Here is a 21,420-nt window from a genome sequence, read left to right on the forward strand (position 1 = left end):
ACTATTGAGAAAACAATGTTATTAAGCAAGTGGGTTTTCTTTTGACCAATATGTTTGGTAGATTATCTTGTTCTCACATTCTTTAATATCATGCATGCTGAGCTCATTATGTTACACTTGATCAAGAATGATCTATCACTTCCATTCCACTGAAGATAAGACAATTCTGAGTTGTGCATTTTCTCACTCTCTTGTGTACAAGTTTGAAAAAAGCTTGAAGCGCAAGATTATGGAGCTTCGAGATGAAGAACCTGGAACACTGATGAAGCACTGGAGGAAAGCAAGGAGGAAAACGAGATCCTTTTGAGACTGAGCTGTAAATAGTATGCAAATTTGTCAGTGTCAAGACACTGAGGTATCAGGATTTATTGTTACTGTTTTATGGCTTATATTATTGAAAATTATTAGATTAGGTTAATGATACATGATGAGCATCATTATGAGATTTTTATATGTGTGTATATTATAGTTTGATCATTGGCAAACTTTGTGAAAAGTCAAATATTTTAGACTTTGAAGAGTCAAGAAACAAAACTAATGATATTATGGGTACTTATGACAACAGAGAAGATGGAAGTTTATATATCTTAGTGATTGCATTAAATATGTAGTAATGATATGTAATTATACAAAACTTATCAGTACAAAGAATAAAAATATACCCTTTATAATATAGATCTAAAGAGAAAATGAAATGGGGAGATAATACTATTTAATTTTCATTTAAAAGTAGAGTTCACAGTCAACAAAATCAGTTGCAGTTTCTCATGCCAGTATTTGCCTGGTTCAGTTTAGATGTTATGTATAAAAGCATTTCATCATTTACAACATCTTCTCATATAGATTTATGCTGAATGTTGGTATTAATCCAAGTTTACCTGAAATTATGGGCTATGTCTACTGCTTAAAAGGATTTGTAGAATTCTATTAGATTCATCTCTTTTAACTTAAATAAGGGACCATAATTCTTCTTTCTCTGCCTTTTCCCCCCAAACTCGTGTCAGAGAACAACTTATGGGAGTTGGTTCCTGCTTTTTACTGTATTACTGTATGGTTCCACAATTTATTGTGGGTCATCAGGCATAGTGGTAAATGTCTTTATCCACTGACCCATCTGGCTAGCACGCCAAGAATTATCCACAAATTATCTCTTTTTAATATATAATTACTTTAAATTGGATATTTCATAGTCTTTACAATCTATTAAATAGATTTTGAAAAGTGGACACCTTTTTATATGCTTATTTTGCAGGTCAACAAAATGACTGATAGTTGAATGAATTCAACTTTGTGTGTGAATGAAGATCTCAAACTGTATTTCAATTTCTGACGGCTCAAAATGTGTGAAACAGTTTAATGCTATTATAATTCAAATTTTGTCATTGGAAAGCCTTAATTTTACTATAAATATTTCAAGTGGACATTTTTTGCCTTTATAATATTAGTTGAATTCATTAATAATCATTAACACCAGTTTTTGGGCAAGTGTTAATTCTCAAAGCCATATTTTGTTATTACTGAATAGAGTTAATCCTTTTTATTCAAAAAATATTCCAGAATAGGCTGTGTGCTCCAAAAAACAGAAAAAAAAATTGAGTGGCTTACTGCCACCTGTCAGTGCCAGTAAGGATACTTAGGGCAATTCACAGATTCAATTTGTTAACATTATAAATTTGGCAATGACTAAGTCCACAGGAAGAAATAAACTCTATTGATTCTACTGGGAGAGTGCCACATTTGGATTGTAGATAGTCTGCAAAATGTCTGTTGATAAATAACGCAGTAAATAGTGACAATCTAGAAAGGAACTCTTGTAGAATCAACACTACACACTTGTTCAGCTGAATCCTTTTCCTGATCCATCCGGCCTATGTTGAGGGATCTAACCTCAACTCTGAAACCATTGTTGCCTGACACACAGATACTCAAAGACTAGTCTTCAGTCACTTAAGACCCCTCAAGAAAGACAGATAATCAGGACCATTGACATTTCTGACTAGGAATTTAAGGAAACTTGGTCATTGATATTGTTCTCAACGTCTCCAGTGATTTGAACAATTTTGGGAGGACTCATGCACTCAATTCATAATTCACCATTAACAGTGTTGTTTGTTTGTTTGTTTAGTAAACTAAAAAGAGTACCACTTTGAAATTTAATCTTAGTTTGATCTCTGTCTTTCAATATTTTTGTGAAGAAATTCACATATACGTTTGAGCTTAATTTCTGAATTGTTGTTTCCCAATGAGTTGGGAATATTGTCATACATATTTAAACACTTTCATTACAAATTATATTCCACACTCTATGGCACTCTATTGTGTATTGTGTCACTCTATGGCAAACATAATACTTTGGTGTATAATGTGATAGCATAATTTATATTCTAGTATACTTTAAAATAGAAAGTTCAAAATATATTTTTATTTCATGGCTACAGTGGCTAAATGATGGTAGCAAAGAGTCACTAAATGACAAGATGAGTGATACTTAAAATGCTTTTAAAATATTACATTATTTTATATTAACAATTAAAATTTGAGAACTTCATTGTGACTACTGTGCTTATATGATTTCTCCCATTTCTTCTCCCCTTCTAACTCCTCTCATGTTCCAACCTTGTCTCAGACTAACATCCTCTTCTTTCATTATTGTTATTTCAATCAACTGAATCAATTTAGTTTTACTTGCATATATGTATGTGTTTAGGGCTTGCTAATCTTCTGGGGAACTCATTCTTGGAGCACGATAGTGAGCCAACCAGTATTATTACAGTTTTTACTTTATGATTTTTTTAAAAAATAATTTTCTAGTTCTTCCTTTTCTTTGGTTGTAAATATAGTCTGCTTCTGTGGTGAGTAGAAAGCTCTGAAAGGCTTAGGGTCCAAGCAGCTTCCCAACTAACTAAGATCACAAATAGTATCATTTAAGACTGGTTCTCGGCAGATTATCCTGGTTGCTGCCGCCGCAGAGAGCTCGTAGGCAGCACCCCACGAGCAAACTTGAGCCTCGGAACCACAGGTAAGACCAACTTTTCTGCTGCAAGAGACCTGCCTGGTGAACTCAGGACACACAGAGGCAGAATTCCTCTAGGACCGGGCACTCCCTGTGTTTACCGGGAGTCCCACACCTGCCGATCCCGGCCCGCAGCAGCTCTCTGCTCCCAAACCCCGTGGGACAGAGACCTCACCGCCTGGTCAGGTGGGCACTCCTGAGGCTGCAGAGCAGAAGAGACCACCAACACTGCCCACCCCTGCCCACATCCCTGGCCAAGAGGAAACTGTATAAGGCCTCTGGGTTCCCATGGAGGAGGGCCCAGGAGCGGCAGGACCCCTGCTCCTCAGACACAGCCGGAACCTGAAGGAACAGACCGGATAAACAGTTCTCTGCACCCAAATCCCATGGGAGGGAGAGCTAAATCTTCAGAGAGGCAGACACGCCTGGGAAACCAGAAGAGACTGCACTCTGCACACATTACTGATTCCAGAGAAAAACACCAAACGCCATCTGGAACCCTGGTGCACTGAAGCTCCTGGAAACGGCGGCGCACATCTTCCTGGTTGCTGCCGCTGCAGAGAGCTCGTGGGCAGCACCCTGCGAGCGAACTAGAGCCTCGGGACCACAGGTAGGACCAACTTTTCTGCTGCAAGTGACCTGCCTGGTGAACTCAAGACACAGGCCCACAGGAACAGCTGAAGACCTGTAGAGAGGAAAAACTACACGCCCGAAAGCAGAACACTCTGCCCCCATAACTGGCTGAAAGAAAACAGGAAAACAGGTCTACAGCACTCCTGACACACAGGCTTATAGGACAGTCCAGACACTGTCAGAAATAGCAGAACAAAGTAACACTAGAGATAATCTGATGGTGAGAGGCAAGCGCAGGAACCCAAGCAGCAGAAACCAAGACTACATGGCATCATCGGAGCCCAATTCTCCCACCAAAGCAAACACGGAATATCCAAACACACCAGAAAAGCAAGATCTAGTTTCAAAATCATATTTGATCATGATGCTGGAGGACTTCAAGAAAGACGTGAAGAACTCCCTTAGAGAAACACAGGAAAACATTAATAAACAATTAGAAGCCTACAGAGAGGAATCGCAAAAATCCTTGAAAGAATTCCAGGAAAACATAAACAAGTAGAAGCCCATAGAGAGGAGTCACAAAAATCCCTGAAAGAATTCCAGGAAAACACAATCAAACAGTTGAAGGAATTAAAAATGGAAATAGAAGCAATCAAGAAAGAACATATGGAAACAACTCTGGATATAGAAAACCAAAAGAAGAGACAAGGAGCTGTAGATACGAGCTTCACCAACAGAATACAAGAGATGGAAGAGAGAATCTCAGGAGCAGAAGATTCCATAGAAATCATTGACTCAACTGTCAAAGATAATGTAAAGTGGAAAAAGCTACTGGTCCAAAACATACAGGAAATCCAGGACTCAATGAGAAGATCAAACCTAAGGATAATAGGTGTAGAAGAGAGTGAAGACTCCCAGCTCAAAGGACCAGTAAATATCTTCAACAAAATCATAGAAGAAAACTTCCCTAACCTAAAAAAAGAGATACCCATAGGCATACAAGAAGCCTACAGAACTCCAAATAGATTGGACCAGAAAAGAAACTCCTCCTGTCACATAATAGTCAAAACACCAAGTGCACAAAATAAAAAAAGAATATTAAAAGCAGTAAGGGAAAAAGGTCAAGTAACATATAAAGGCAGACCTATCAGAATCACACCAGACATTTGGCCAGAAACTATGAAGGCCAGAAGATCCTGGACAGATGTCATACAGACCCTAAGAGAACACAAATGCCAGCCCAGGTTACTGTATCCTGCAAAACTCTCAATTAACATAGATGGAGAAACCAAGATATGCCATGACAAAAACAAATTTACACAATATCTTTCTACAAATCCAGCACTACAAAGGATAATGAATGGAAAAGCCCAACATAAGGAGGCAAGCTATACCCTAGAAGAAGCAAGAAACTAATCGTCTTGGCAACAAAACAAAGAGAAGAAAAGCACACAAACATAACCTCACATCCAAATATGAATATAACAGGAAGCAATAATCACTATTCCTTAATATCTCTCAACATCAATGGTCTCAACTCCCCAATAAAAAGACATAGATTAACAAACTGGATACGCAACGACGACCCTGCATTCTGCTGCCTACAGGAAACACACCTCAGAGACAAAGACAGACAGTACCTCAGAGTGAAAGGCTGGAAAACAACTTTCCAAGCAAATGGTCTGAAGAATAAGCTGGAGTAGCCATTCTAATATCAAATAAAATCAATTTTCAACTAAAAGTCATCAAAAAAGATAAGGAAGGACACTTCATATTCATCAAAGGAAAAATCCACCAAGATGAACTCTCAATCCTAAATATCTATGCCCCAAATACAAGGGCACCTACATACATAAAAGAAACCTTACTAAAGCTCAAGACACACATTGCACCTCACACAATAATAGTAGGAGATTTCAACACCCCACTCGCATCAATGGACAGATCATGGAAACAGAAATTAAACAGAGACGTAGACAGACTAAGAGAAGTCATGAGCCAAATGGACTTAACAGATATTTATAGAACATTCTATCCTAAAGCAAAAGGATATACCTTCTTCTCAGCTCCTCATGGTACTTTCTCCAAAATTGACCATATAATTGGTCAAAAACGGGCCTCAACAGGTACAGAAAGATAGAAATAATCCCATGCGTGCTATCAGACAACCACGGCCTAAAACTGGTCTTCAATAACAATAAGGGAAGAATGCCCAGATATACGTTGAAATTGAATAATGCTCTACTCAATGATAACCTGGTCAAGGAAGAAATAAAGAAAGAAATTAAAGACTTTTTAGAATTTAAAGAAAATGAAGGTTCAACATACCCAAACTTATGGGACACAATGAAAGCTGTGCTAAGAGGAAAACTCATAGCGCTGAGTGCCTGAAGAAAGAATCAGGAAAGAGCATACATCACCAGCTTGACACCACACCTAAAAGCTCTAGAACAAAAAGAAGCAAATACAGCTGGAGGAGTAGAAGGCAGTAAACAATCAAACTCAGAGCTGAAATCAACCAAGTAGAAAAAAAAGGACCAAAGAAAGAATCAACTGAACCAAAAGTTGGTTCTTTGAGAAAATCAACAAGATACATAAACCCTTAGCCAGACTAACGAGAGGACACAGAGAGTGTGTCCAAATTAACAAAATCAGAAATGAAAAGGGAGACGTAACTACATATTCAGAGGAAATTAAAAAAATCATCAGATCTTACTTTAAAAGCCTATATTCAACAAAACTTTAAAATCTGCAGGAAATGGACAATTTCCTAGACAGATACCAGGTACCAAAGTTAAATCAGGAACAGACAAACCAGTTAAACAACCCCATAACTCCTAAGGAAATAAAAGCAGTCATTAAAGGTCTCCCAACCAAAAAGAGACCAGGTCCAGACGGGTTTAGTGCAGAATTCTATCAGACCTTCATGGAAGACCTCATACCAATATTATCCAAACTATTCCACAAAATTGAAACAGATGGAGCACTACCGAAATCCTTCTACGAAGCCACAATTACTCTTATACCTAAACCACACAAAGACACAACAAAGAAAGAGAACTTCAGACCAATTTCCCTTATGAATATCGACGCAAAAATACTCAATAAAATTCTGGCAAACCGAATCCAAGAGCACATCAAAACAATCATCCACCATGATCAAGTAGGCTCCATCCCAGGTATGCAGGGATGGTTTAATATACGAAAAACCATCAACGTGATCCATTATATAAACAAACTGAAAGAACAAAACCACATGATCATTTCATTAGATGCTGAGAAAGCATTTGACAAAATTCAACACCCCTTCATAATAAAAGTCCTGGAAAGAATAGGAATTCAAGGCCCATACCTAAACATAGTAAAAGCCATATACAGCAAACCAGTTGCTAACATTAAACTAAATGAAGAGAAACTTGAAGCAATCCCACTAAAATCAGGGACTAGACAAGGCTGCCCACTCTCTCCCTACTTATTCAATATAGTTCTTGAAGTTCTAGCCAGAGCAATCAGACAACAAAAGGAGGTCAAGGGGATACAGATCGGAAAAGAAGAAGTCAAAATATCACTATTTGCAGATGATATGATAGTAGTATATTTAAGTGATCCCTAAAGTTCCACGGAGAACTACTAAAGCTGATAAATCACTTCAGCAAAGTGGCTGGGTATAAAATTAACTCAAATAAATCAGTAGCCTTCCTCTACACAAAAGAGAAACAAGCTGAGAAAGAAATTAGGGAAACGACACCCTTCATAATAGACCCAAATAATATAAAGTACCTCGGTGTGACTTTAACCAAGCAAGTAAAAGATCTGTACAATAAGAACTTCAAGACTCTGAAGAAAGAAATTGAAGAAGACCTCAGAAGATGGAAAGATCTCCCATGCTCATGGATTGGCAGGATTAATATAGTAAAAATGGCCATTTTACCAAAAGCGATCTACAGATTCAATGCAATCCCCATCAAAATACCAATCCAATTCTTCAAAGAGTTAGACAGAACAATTTGCAAATTCATCTGGAATAACAAAAAACCCAGGATAGCTAAAACTATCCTCAACAATAAAAGGACTTCAGGGGGAATCACTATCCCTGAACTCAAGCAGTATTACAGAGCAATAGTGATAAAAACTGCATGGTATTGGTACAGAGACAGACAGATAGACCAATGGAATAGAATTGAAGACCCAGAAATGAACCCACACACCTATGGGCACTTGATTTTTGACAAAGGAGCCAAAGCCATCAAATGGAAAAAAGATAGCATTTTTTCCAAATGGTGCTGGATCAACTGGAGGTCAACATGTAGAAGAATGCAGATCGATCCATGCTTATCACCCTGTACAAAACTTATGTCCAAGTGGATCAAGGATCTCCACATCAAACCAGATACACTCAAACTAATAGAAGAAAAACTAGGGAAGCATCTGGAACACATGGGCACTGGAAAAAATTTCCTGAACAAAACACCAATGGCTTATGCTCTAAGATCAAGAATCGACAAATGGGATCTCATAAAACTGCAAAGCTTCTGTAAGGCAAAGGACACGGTGGTTAGGACAAATCGGCAACCAACAGATTGGGAAAAGATCTTTACCAATCCTACAACAGATAGAGGCCTTATATCCAAAATATACAAAGAACTCAAGAAGTTAGACCACCGGGAGACAAATAACCCTATTAAAAATGGGGTTCAGAGCTAAACAAAGAATTCACAGCTGAGGAATGCTGAATGGCTGAGAAACACGTAAAGAAATGTTTAACATCTTTAGTCATAAGGGAAATGCAAATCAAAACAACCCTGAGATTTCACCTCACACCAGTGCGATTGGCTAAGATCAAAAACTCAGATGACAGCAGATGCTGGTGAGGATGTGGAGAAAGAGGAACACTCCTCCATTGTTGGTGGGATTGCAGACTGGTACAACCATTCTGGAAATCAGTCTGGAGGTTCCTCAGAAAATTGGACATTGAACTGCCTGAGGATCCAGCTATATCTCTCTTGGGCATATACCCAAAAGATGTCCCAACATATAAAATAGTCACGTGCTCCACTATGTTCATCGCAGCCTTATTTATAATAGCCAGAAGCTGGGAAGAACTCAGATGCCCTTCAACAGAGGAATGGATACAGAAAATGTGGTACATCTACACAATGGTATATTACTCAGTTATCAAAAACAATAACTTTATGAAATTCGTAGGCAAATGGTTGGAACTGGAAAATATCATCCTGAGTGAGGTAACCCAATCACAGAAAAACACACATGGTATGCACTCATTGATAAGTGGCTATTAGTCCAAATGCTTGAATTTCCCTAGATGCCTAGGACATATGAAACTCAAGACGGATGATCAAAATGTGAATGCTTCACTCCTTCTTTAAAAGGGGAACAAGTATACCCTTGGCAGGGACTAGAGAGGCAAAGATTAAAACAGACACAGAAGGAACACCCATTCAGAGCCTGCCCCACATGTGGCCCATGCATATACAGCCATCTAATTAGACAAGATGGATGAAGCAAAGAAGTGCAGACCGACAGGAGCAGGATGTAGATCGCTCCTGAGAGACACAGCCAGAATACAGCAAATACAGAGGCGAATGCCAGCAGCAAACCACTGAACTGAGAATAGGACCCCCGTTGAAGGAATCAGAGAAAGAACTGGAAGAGCTTGAAGGGGCTCGAGACCCCATATATACAACAATGCCAAGCAACCAGAGCTTCCAGGGACTAAGCCACTACCTAAAGACTATACATGGACTGACCCTGGACTCTGACCTCATAGGTAGCAATGAATATCCTAGTAAGAGCACCAGGGGAAGGGGAAGCCCTGGGTCCTGCTAAGACTGAACCCCCAGTGAACTAGATTGTTGTGGGGAGGGCGGCAACGGGGGGATGATGGGGAGGGGAACACCAATAACGAAGGGGAAGGGGAGGGATTAGGGGGATGTTTGCCCGGAAATCGGGAAAGGGAATAACACTCGAATGTATATAAGAAATACTCAAGTTAATAAAAAAATAATTTTCTAATTTGTCTCCCAGTAATATATTCCCTCCTTCAGTCAAAACTCTAACCACATGTACTCAATCTAGAGATAGTTTATTTGTATAACTTTGCCTGTTATTTGAGATTCTCTAATTGACACTTATAATGTTGACTGAATACTTGTGTGCCCTCACATTCACATGCTCAAACGTTACTATCCATATGACAGTTCTAAGAGATGGGATCTCTGGGTGTGCAGTAGTTAGATTTCTAAAGCAAATTCTTCACAGATGACTATTATCCTCTTATTAAGGAGGCTTTACAAGGAAGATCTTGTGTCCCTCACCATTTAAAGACATATGTAGGGTGTCATCTACAACCACAGAGCAGCTCCTACTAAATATCAAAATTTATCACCTTACACTTGAATTTCTTGGTTTCTAGTCCCAAGGCCTATAAAAACTTATGTTGTTTATAGACTACTTAGTTTATAACATTTAACTGTGGCATCCCCAAAGGCCACAATCCCAAACTCTGAAATTTTGACTTTTATAAAGTTTAGGTTCATGGCATTCCCACCTGTACTTTAACTTAAAAGGATTTGCATCTTGACCAAGTTCTAGAAAACTAAAAGAACAAAAGTTCAGTACAATCAATAAAATAGTGTACAGAGTATAGAAGCGCTTTTAAAAATATAGTTGTACCTTAAAAAGAACAGCTCAATATTAGACGAAGGAGAGCTAGAAAGGTGCAGAAACTTTTTTCCTTGTAATTATTTACTGCTAAATGCTATGGAATATCATATTACCATACAAACAGTAATGTAAGTTGTTTTCACAGATCATCTTGTGCTCTAGAGTCCGTTTAGTGTTGTTCTGGTGTACGTATGTTTAAGGTTGAGCACATGGGTTTGAACAGCCTATCAATAAGCTCCTTTCTGGAATTGAGTAATTCTGATGCCATTAATTGCCTGAAGACCTTCATCTCTGGATGGCCTTGTAAGATTTTCCACACTGCATTTGTAGGTCAGCTAGCATTGTCATTATGAAAGTCTTGTTTAGGTGATGATGTTTTGTGGATTTCATGGGTGCAGCTTCCTGTTATACATAAAAGAGAATATCTTCTAATAAATATTCTCGTGCCCTGGATCTTACAATCTTTCTGGTATCTCTTCTAGAATGTTCTCTGGTTCTTACAGACAGTGATTTTCTTGTAGATGCATCAAATGTGGTTGTTCTCTGAGTTTTGACTAGTTCTTGATTGTTGCAATTATTTCCATCTAATGCAGGATGAAGCTTCTTTGCTGAGGGGTGAGAGTTGCATTTATCTGTGGGTATAAGCATATTGTTTTAAAATGGAATTAGATTTATACTAATTTAGGAAGGTGGTAGTAGTAGTTTCTCCTGTATAGTCCATGGTTACACCAGCTATGGATCATTGGTTGGTTTGTAGCACCAGGCATAAATAACTTCCTAGTGAGTGGGCCTTACGTCCAATAAGGCTGCTGTTGACTACCCCTAAGATAGAAATGTTACTACTGACCCATTTACTGAGCTGGTTTATTGTGATCTGTAATCACACATTATCCTGTTATCCTTAGGATAGATCTTAGTTTTTAAAGAAAACCAAGGACAATGGAAATAACCTCAAATATCGTCTAGTTCCCATTTTTCATATATATATATATATATATATATAATATATATAGTATATAGCCACATAATTACAATTTTTTCATTTATGATTATTGTGCATAGACCAAATATTGGCTTATGTTTTAAATATTTTTTGTTGCTATGATAAAATACCCTGACAAAAAGAAATTGAGGTTTACTTGTCGCTTATAGTTCTAGAGGAATATGGTTTGTTATGACAGAAGAAGACAGGGCAGCAGTATAGAAGCCATGATATCAAGAGGAGGAGGCAGTATGATCATATTACATCCACACTCAGGAGGCAGAGAATGACAAATTCATGATGCTGCCCAGCACCATGTCTCTGATTATAATCTAGGAGCCCAGCTAGGGGAGGGTGCTGCCCAGAGTAGACAGGCCCCACCTCAATTATTGCAACACAATCATGCCCAAAGGCCCATCTCTCAGGTCATTCTAGATTCTGTCAATTGCCACTTAATACTAGCCTGCAGACGATATGTTTGGAAAAGCCACTTTTATCCAAAGAATGAGTTGAGGGGAATCTAAGGCTTATTAAAAGCTGAATTCAAAACCTATCCTCATCCCTTCAGTGCAAAGGTAATTTTATATCTTGGGTGGATGGATGTAGCACTTTCCTGGCTTGAGTTCAGCTCTGGGATGACCTCCTTGATGTGTTTTCACTAGCCATTGAATCCTTCCCAGGGGGAGCAGGATGTCTGGCACCACTTTTGATGACACACAAAATGATGTGATGTCTGGTTTCCACTAAAAGTAAAAAGGGAAAGGATGTAATGCCAGAATAAAAATATAGACAATACTATATATAAATATCAAACCATTTCTAAGTATTTAAAGCAAGCATCCCTGAGAACTGCAGTGGTCTTGTTCACAGTAGACAGTCCTATGATGCTTGAACAAGCGTGGTATAGAAACTGGGGAAGTTATAGGCTTTTCCCATCATAGTGCTTTCAATTTTTCTGTTAAACGATCCCAGTAAATATAAGTAGACATGTACAGAATTACAAAGTATTGTATTATAAGTTATTGAACATTTCTTGAGTTCAGAGTTTTGAAGTGAAGGTTATCTAACTTCTTAAATAATGGAAATGTTTCCAAATTTGTCACACATTGGAATGTGGCTCATTCCTCTATAAACTCAAGAGATCAGTGTCTTTGTCTTGTCATTTGAATGAAGTCTCAAGGGGTTTCTCTATTTGAAAAAGATATTTAACTATTTATGCTATATGTAAATAGTTAATCACCCTATGCTATCTTTTAAGACATTTTGGAGAACCAAACAGTTCTGAAATTTTTGTGTGTGCTCAGAGAGTATGCAGTCTAAATGTGGCTATATGGTTTACAAAAGTGATCTGTCATGGAAAGTTACGGTAATAGAAACACAGGTTGTCACTGAGTTACCTGCAGGCACATATGATGCTTGGTAGAGTCCAGTTACATTCTTCTTTTGTGGCCCTAACACTGGCAGTAGTGGGAATGATATATTCTATATGGGTAGGACACAGAGGAAAGGAGTAATAGTAAATATTTAAGCATTAATTCAGGACATACATCCATTCCTCCAGCCAACTTCTAGTCTAACACCTTTGTATGTATCATCTCATCTATTTTTCAAACATTTCTACCAGTCTTGTGTTTCCCTGACAGTGAGAACCTTCTGGAGAAACAAGAAAAGCCTTGTATACTGAGGGAAAAGGATTCTTTGTGGAAAGAAGAAGTCAATGTAGAGTGGATGATGAGGAAAGCATCTAGGGCATACCCTACTAAGGCATATGTTTCTGGAATCTGAGGCAGCATGGGTTAGTGAACATTCAGATGAAGTAGCAGGAAGGGAGGACATCATGTGGGTAGAAAAGCTAGACAATTTACTGAGGACGACTAGCATAACTTTATTTTAAAATGTGGCCCTCAGAATTTTTTCCCCATCTTTATTAAATTGGGTATTTCTTATTTACATTTCAAATGTTATTCCCTTTCTCGGTTTCCATGCCAATATTGCCCTAACCCCTCCCCCTCCCTTTCTACATGGGTGTTCCCCTTCCAATCCTCCCCGAATTACCACCCTCCCCACAAGAATCCCTTTCACCGGGGGTCCAGCCTTGGCAGGACCAAGGGCTTCCCCTTCCACTGGTGCTCTTACTAGGCTATTCATTGCTAGCTATGAAGTTGGAGCCCAGGGGCAGTCCATGTATAGTCTTTGGGTAGTGGCTTAGTCCCTGGAAGCTCTGGTTGCTTGGCATTGTTGCTCATATGGGTTCTCAAGCCCCTTCAAGCTCTTCCACTCCTTTCTTTGATTCCTTCAACGGGAGTCCCATTCTCAGTTCAGTGGTTTGCTGCTGGCATTCGCCTATGTATTTGCTGTATTCTGGCTGTGTCTCTCAGGAGAGATCTACATCTGGTTCCTGTCAGGCTGCACTTCTTTGCTTCATCCATCTTATCTAGTTTGGTGGCTGTATATGTATGGGCCACATGTGTGGCAGGCTCTGAATGGGTGTTCCTTCAGCCTCTGTTCTAAATTTGCCGTCCTATCCCTTCCCAAGGGTATTGTTATTCCCCTTTTAAAGGAGTGAAGCATCCACATTTTGGTCATCCTTCTTGAGTTTGATGTGTTCTGTGCATCTAGGGTAATTTGACCATTTGGGCTAATATCCACTTATCAATGAGTGCATACCATGTGTGTTTTTCTGTGATTGGGTTACCTCACTCAGGATGATATTTTCCTGTTCCCTCCATTTGCCTATGAATTTCATAAAGTCATTGTTTTTGATAGCTGAGTATTATTCCATTGTGTAGATGTACCACATTTTCTGTATCCATTCCTCTGTTGAAGGGCATCTGGGCTCTTTCCAGCTTCTGGTTATTATAAATAAGGCTGCGATGAACATAGTGGAGCATATGTCTTTGTTGTTTGGGTATATACACAAGAGAGGAGTAGCTGGATCCTCAGACAGTGCAATGTCCAATTTTCTGAGAAACCTCCAAACTGATTTCCAGAATGGTTGTAGCAGTCTGCAATCCCACCAACAATGGAGGAGTGTTCCTCTTTCTCTGCATCCTCGCCAGCATCTGCTGTCATCTGAGTTTTTGATCTTAGCCATTCTCACTGGTGTGAGGTGGAATCTCAGGATTGTTTTGATTTACATTTCCCTTATGACTAAAGATGTTGAACATTTCTTTAGGTGCTTCTCAGCCATTCCTCAGCTGTGAATTCTTTGTTTAGCTCTGAACCCCATTTTTTAATAGGGTTGTTTGTCTCCCTGCAGTCTAACTTCACGAGTTCTTTGTATATTTTGGATATAAACCCTCTATCAGTTGTAGGTTTGGAAAAGATCTTTTCTCAATCTGTTGGTTGCCATTTTGTCCTAACCACAGTGTCCTTTGCCTTACAGAAGCTTTGTAGTTTTATGAGATCCCATTTGTCGATTCTTGATCTTAGAGCATAAGCCATTGGTGTTTTGTCCAGGAAATTTTCTCCAGTGCCCATGTGTTCGATATTCTTCCCCACTTTTTTTTCTATTAGTTTGAGTGTATCTGGTTTGATGTGGAGGTCCTTGATCCACTTGGACTTAAGTTTTGTACAGGGTAATAAGCATGGATCGATCTGCATTTTTCTACATGCTGACCTCCAGTTGAACCAGCACCATTTGGAAAAAATGCTATCTTTTTTCCATTGGATGGTTTTGGCTCCTTTGTCAAAAATCAATGATCATAGGTGTGTGGGTTCATTTCTGGGTCTTCAATTCTATTCCACTGGTCTATCTGCATGTCCCTGTATCAATACCATACAGTTTTTATCACTATTGCTCTGTAATACTACTTGAGTTCAGGGATAGTGATTTCCCTGGAAGTCCTTTTATTGTTGAGGATAGTTTTAGCTATCCTGGATTTTTTGTTATTCCAGATGAATTTGCAAATTGTTCTATCTAACTCTATGAAGAATTGGATTGGAATTTTAATGGGTTTGCATTGAATCTGTAGATCACTTTTTGGTAAAATGGCCATTTTTACTATATTAATCCTGCCAATCCATGAGCATGGGAGATCTTTCCATCTTCTGAGATCTTCTTCAACTCCTTTCTTCAGAGGCTTGAAGTTCTTATCATACAGATCTTTCACTTGCTTGGTTAAAGCCACACCGAGTTATTTTATATTATTTGGGACTATTATGAAGGGTGTCGTTTCCCTAATTTCTTTCTTGGCTTGTTTCTCTTTTGTGTAGAGGAAGGCTAATGATTTATTTGAGTTAATTTTATACCCAGCTAGTTTGCTGAAGGTGTTTATCAGGTTTAGTAGTTCTCTGTTGGAACTTTTGGGATTGCTTAAATATACAATCATATCGTCTGCAAATAGTGATATTTTGACTTCTCCCTTTCCAATCTGTATCCCTTAGATTTCCTTTTGCTGTCTGATTGCTCTGGCTAGGACTTTGAGAACTATATTGAATAAGTAGTTAGAGAGTGGTCAGCCTTGTCTAGTCCCTGATTTTAGTGGGATTGCTTCAAGTTTCTCTTCATTTAGTTTAATGTTAGCTACTGATTTGCCGTATATAGCTTTTAGTATGTTTAGGTATGGACCTTGAACTCCTCTTCTTTTCAGGACTTTTATCATGAAGGGATATTGAATTTTTTCAAATGCTTTCTCAGCATCTAATGAAATGATCATGTGGTTTTTATCTTTCAGTTTGTTTCTATAGTGGAGTACGTTGTTGGTTTTTCATATATTAAACCCTATTCACAGATTATTTTGAATAAGAAAATGTTTTCTTCCACAAGAAAAGCAAAATGATTGCAAAAATCAGTTTTAGAATGTTTTCTAAATGCTGGAAATGATTTCAAGTCCTTAGCATTAATTGCTTTACTTTACCTGTCCAAAACTATAATGCTGTATAAATGCTATAATTTATAGACTGGAAAACTGATGCATAGAGACTTCGGTTCCTTATTTTGCCCTTCCCATTTCTAGGGCAGTTGTCTGAGCCAAAGATTTAAGAAAAAACAAAAATAGTCTGAGTTCTGATCCTACAATCCTAACCACATTTTGAGGAAAGTGTTAGATTCTAAGTCAAAACAAATAGTTCAGTTATGAGGGGAAAAAAACTCAGAGAAGAAAATTGTAGCAAGATGTGCTCTTTCAAAATTAAAATATCACTTAAGTATTTAAAGATTTTTTTTCTGCCTTTGCTGTAAGGCCTGGCTGACCACTGATAAATGTGTGCTATCTCAGACGCAGATTGGAAGCAGTCAGGTGGAAGCTTTAACTGTTGCTCTGTGATTTTCTGCAGCTGTGATTTTTCCATTCATGGAGTTTGGAGTTGTCTTGTCTTTTAACTTTTGGTGCCAGAGCCCATTGAATATTGAATTTGTGAGTTTAAATTTTTATTTCATGTGGACTTGACTGTGCTTGAGTCATCTAAAATCATTACCAGTTGTGAACCTTTCCTGGTACTAAAATCTTGCTCCTAAGATACTTTCTGTTTTCTTATTCTCTCTATTCTCCAGTGTCAATTTCATATCAAGAAAGAAGTTACAGACCCATTTTTTTATAATTTTTCTTATTGTTCATTGGAAGAAACTTTCAGAAATGCTATTCTAAACTTTTTAAATGGTATCAAACAGTTTCGGTCTGTTGTAAATGTAACAGACTAATGAGGGATCTATGAGGAAAGGATCTTCAGGTAACTTGAATAGAAAAGTAAGAAAGCCATTTAAAATGCATCTTTGACTGTTGAGTGACCTTGCTTTTGTCTTAATGCATGACACTGGTTCCTTAGGAGCTCAGACTCCTGTCATTTTGGCAATAGACAAATACAAAATAATTGAAGCATAGAATAGGCATGCAAGGCCACTGAACTTAGCAGCTAGCCATCCACACCTCTGACACTCCCAGGCTTTCCTTCTGAGCATGGGGAATAGTGATCAAAACCACAGTGGTAAGAAAGATGAAAGATTTCTATAATGCTCTTTGTAAAGTAGCTGAAATATTTTACACATTAAGCAATGGTCAATTATTCTACAAACATTTTTCTACCACATTGCCATTAAAATAAAAAAGGAATGCATGCACATGTTAGATATTGTTTTTCTTTGACTAAAATGTATCCTATTTGGAAAGTGGAAGAAGGCCAGGGGGAGGAGATGCATGGGTGGGGACAAGAGGAAGGGAGGAAGGAAGAGAGAGAAGGGGAGAGAGAGAGAGAGAGAGAGAGAGAGAGAGAGAGAGAGAGAGTAAATATGACCAAAATAGATTTTTTGTATGTATGAAAATGTATGATTAAACTCATACTTTATTTTACAATTAAAATATACGAATGAAGAAGATTAGAAAATTAAAACCCCAAGTTAAAAACATGAAGGAATCCTGGCAGATATTAGCCTTCATTTACTGGAGTTTTCATCAGACCTAAGCCTCCACCCTCTTTCTCTCAGAGAATATCATTGTCTGCTGTAAGAGAAATGCACTAACTCTGTAGTAGAATTGTTGGTGGACATCTCACCTTCTCTACGATAGTTCATAGTATTCTAGGAAAACTAACTTTGACTCATAAAAAGTCCCTCTTTTGAACACTTATTTTTATCTAGAAAGTTCTACCTATTTGGTCTCAGTTCAGTTCCTTTGGACCACCCAAGAAGACCCACTCTGTTTTCCACATGCATCAAATATGTGGAAATACTATGGCCAAGTTACTTGACCACTCATTCTGAGCTGGTTCTGATCATATGCTGGATGGGAATTAGTGGTTTTTCCTTATGGTGGTTTCCTCAGGATTAAAAACCAGTGGCATTTGACTGGAAAGAGTTACAGATAGGATCTCACTAAGCCACAGTGTACCAAAGCTGGCATAAGTCCCTCTGCAGAGTCCTGTATCTGCTGCTCTTTACTGTGATTCAGTGTCAACTGTTTTCCTGCAGGCTGCAAAGGGGAAGCTTAATCTTTTTTTTTTTCATCTTTATTAATGGGTATTTCTTATTTACATTTCGATTGTTATTCCCTTTCCCGGTTCCGGGCCAACATCTCCCTAACCCCTCCCCCTCCACTTCTCTATGGGTGTTTCTCATCCCCATCCTCCTCCCATTACTGCCCTCCCCCCCAACAATCGCGTTCACTGGGGGGTAAGTCTTGGCAGGACCAAGGGCTGAGGAAGCTTAATCTTTAATGTGCATGGCAGCCCTTTTTTGTGGGGCCTTTTCTTTATGATATTATATTACTTTTTAACCAGGCCCACATTCAGGGCTTCCCAGTTCATTGCCACAAATATTTATCTTCCAGCAGTGCCTCGCTTCACTTGTTCCGAAATCTCCTAGAGCTTCCATCTTGTTTCAAAGCTCAACAGGCACTGAGAACGATCCACGTTTGTCCTTGGTTTGCCCTTCCAGGCCCGAAGGGCACAGCAGATACAGATCACAGCCAGAGTCCTGTCCGCCCCTTTTCCATGGCTTGTGACGCAGATATTCCAACACTGCACAGGTCAAGGCTTTCTTTGTTTGGACCACATACTTCTGAGCTGAGGTGGCGTTAGTTTTGTGGTGATCACTGTAACTTTCAAGATTTAAATTGTCTTTTTACTGTCTACTGGATGTTTTTTTAAAGAGCACTAGCTTCAGTAAACTCTCTGAAGGTGGCCTGTGAGTGTGGGTCCTTAGGAGCATTTTTGACACATGGCTTCTGTTTTTCTTTCACCCATCTTTTCTAGAACTGTGATCTCGGGAACTAGTTTGCAGGGTTTTGTTTCAGACTCTACTGTTATACACGCTAGTGAGGACTATAGCAGTGGCGTCGAACCCCTGGTACATAGCTAGTATCATTGGTAGTCTTCTTTCCTGCTCAGATTGTGTTTTTCCAGGTTCACCAACATCATTTACATGCTTAAGTAGTTAGAACTTCTCCTGGGTGTGCCTAGGAAACCACCAAACTCTGTAAGTGTGGTGTGAGAGAAGATTTAAAAGTGTGTAAGGGAGAGATTGAATGTATTTTAATAAACTTCACAATGATAAGTATAAGGTCAGATTTTGGCTCCTAGGCTTTAGCTGGGGTCTGGTTCTTTATTCTACCTGAATAGACATCATGGTTGGGCAATAATGCTCTCTACAAAGGCAGTCTATTTTTCTTCAGTATTTGTCATGGGCAGACATTAAAACAACTTCAGCAAGTGATACTTTCCTGTGTCACAGTCCTTGTGTAGGTATCAGGTATCAGGACCATTACTGTAGGCACTGGCAAGTATAATAGGACTCAGCTTTTCTGAAAGCCTTGATCCTGAAGACTTGACAGCTTCATTCCACAACCTACTGTCACCTGCTGGGAAGACTTAGGTGCCTGCTTCTCTCTGGACTGTATTCAAATCTAGGGGGCTAGTCAAGGCATCCACTCCCACTGAAAGCCTGGTGGGACACTGAGGAAGTGTACACTTACAAAGTTGGGATCATTTAAGTTTGAATATCCATAGATGGGTAGACGTGATCCCTGGTTGTTCTTCTACTAGACACAACTAGGTCACTGAGCCACAGCTCTCTCTATCTTTTCTTCCTGTTAGTATCTCATCCTGCATTACTAAAATTAGATTAAAAATAGCACCAAAGAGAAGCCTTCCTTGAGTCACCACCAGAGGAGGCAATGTAGGAGAGTGCCTAACAGCCAACTTGCTTGACAGTATCTCAATGGCCTATTTATATAGCTCTAGAATGTGTGTTTACACCAGCCACAGCCATTTATTTACCCTCATCACAGCACTGCCCCTTAGCCTAAGTCCTAGTAATTCTCGTAGGAGAATTTCTCCCTATTGGCTGGGGTGGAAATGGTTGCAAGACTATCTAGAAACTGCTGAAGACTGTGATCGTGATAAGCCTAATACAAACTGTTTTAAGCAGCCCTGGCGGGGGCTACATTTTCAGGAGCCAGGAAAAAGCAGCTGTAATCTTTTACATAGTTGTTTCAAAGGATAGTAGACTATTCAATATGGCTGGTGCTAGCATTATGGTCCTTTTACTCAAGATGGTAAGAGAGTGTGAGTGTCCAACAGCTGCTAATTAGGAAACCAGATTGCCCAATTTCAGTGTCTTTATTTATTCACAGGAAACTGAACATTGTAAGGATTGCTTGTAGTATGTACTCAGGGAAGAAATTAGCATGAACACTGACAGTGATCTTTAAAATAGATTTTAGCAGTGTTTATTGATGATACCTACCCAGTATCCCAAGGAGCAGTGGATACTCTTCATCTTTTTCATTGGGATTATAAGAAAATAATATAATTTTGAAAAATATGGATTAATCAGTTTTTTCAATTGTATTTTCTTTATTTTAAGTTTATCTTACCTTAATCAAAACATACAGATAAAAAGAAAGTGAGAATTCTCTGGCTAGGTTTTATTGTTCTTAGTAATATTAAAAATAAAGATACTCAATCTTAGGATAGGGATACAGTGAATTTTATTGATGCTATGCAAAAAAAAAAGTAAAAAAAAGTCAGTCTGTCTCATTCAAGGGATCTCCTAGGTTGCAGCAAGACCTCTCTTTATTGCCTGTTCTTGTTATGTTAATTGGTTCAAGGATTTTATAGTCCTTGTGGAACATAAGTTCTTTTACCTTTTGTTGTAGATAAGTTCTTTTTTCCATACTTACAAGTGAGCTTGATAAAGTGGTCAGTGAAGGCAGTACCAACTACAGAATCAAAGGTGTAATGAAATAGTTGGTCTTCAGTCTAGTTCAGGATGCCTTGTAGAGGCGTCTTCAAAGCCCGCTTCCCTACCTTCTCAATGCCATGTTTGGCTGCTTTCTTTAGGTGGCAGGTCAGATTCATGATGGACACATTGTGTGTAGAAATTTAGAAGACCACACCAGTAAGCTGTGGGATGATCTTTCTAGCAACTTTGGCCGTGGATACAGGGATGCTGTTATGGGCTGCTCAGTGGTCATCATGTCACAGTTTCACAAGGACCTTTTCTATGATATGAGTGAGAATGATGTCATGCACTGTGGTCATTTATCTCTTCATAGTGCTGACATTGTCCTGGATGAGCTTGGCCAGAGGCAGTACAGGAGGAATTTATGACAGTATTGAATGAGTTGCCATTCTTATTCACATCCGTCAAAAACATTGGACACGAAGAGAAGAGGTGGAGTGGATGGTTCTTTCAGCTTCCCACCATTTCAGTGACTTCCAGTTTTCTTCATGG

The sequence above is a fragment of the Rattus norvegicus genome, chromosome 3 (genome assembly GCF_036323735.1).
Source record: "Rattus norvegicus strain BN/NHsdMcwi chromosome 3, GRCr8, whole genome shotgun sequence".
Lineage (NCBI taxonomy): Eukaryota > Metazoa > Chordata > Mammalia > Rodentia > Muridae > Rattus > Rattus norvegicus.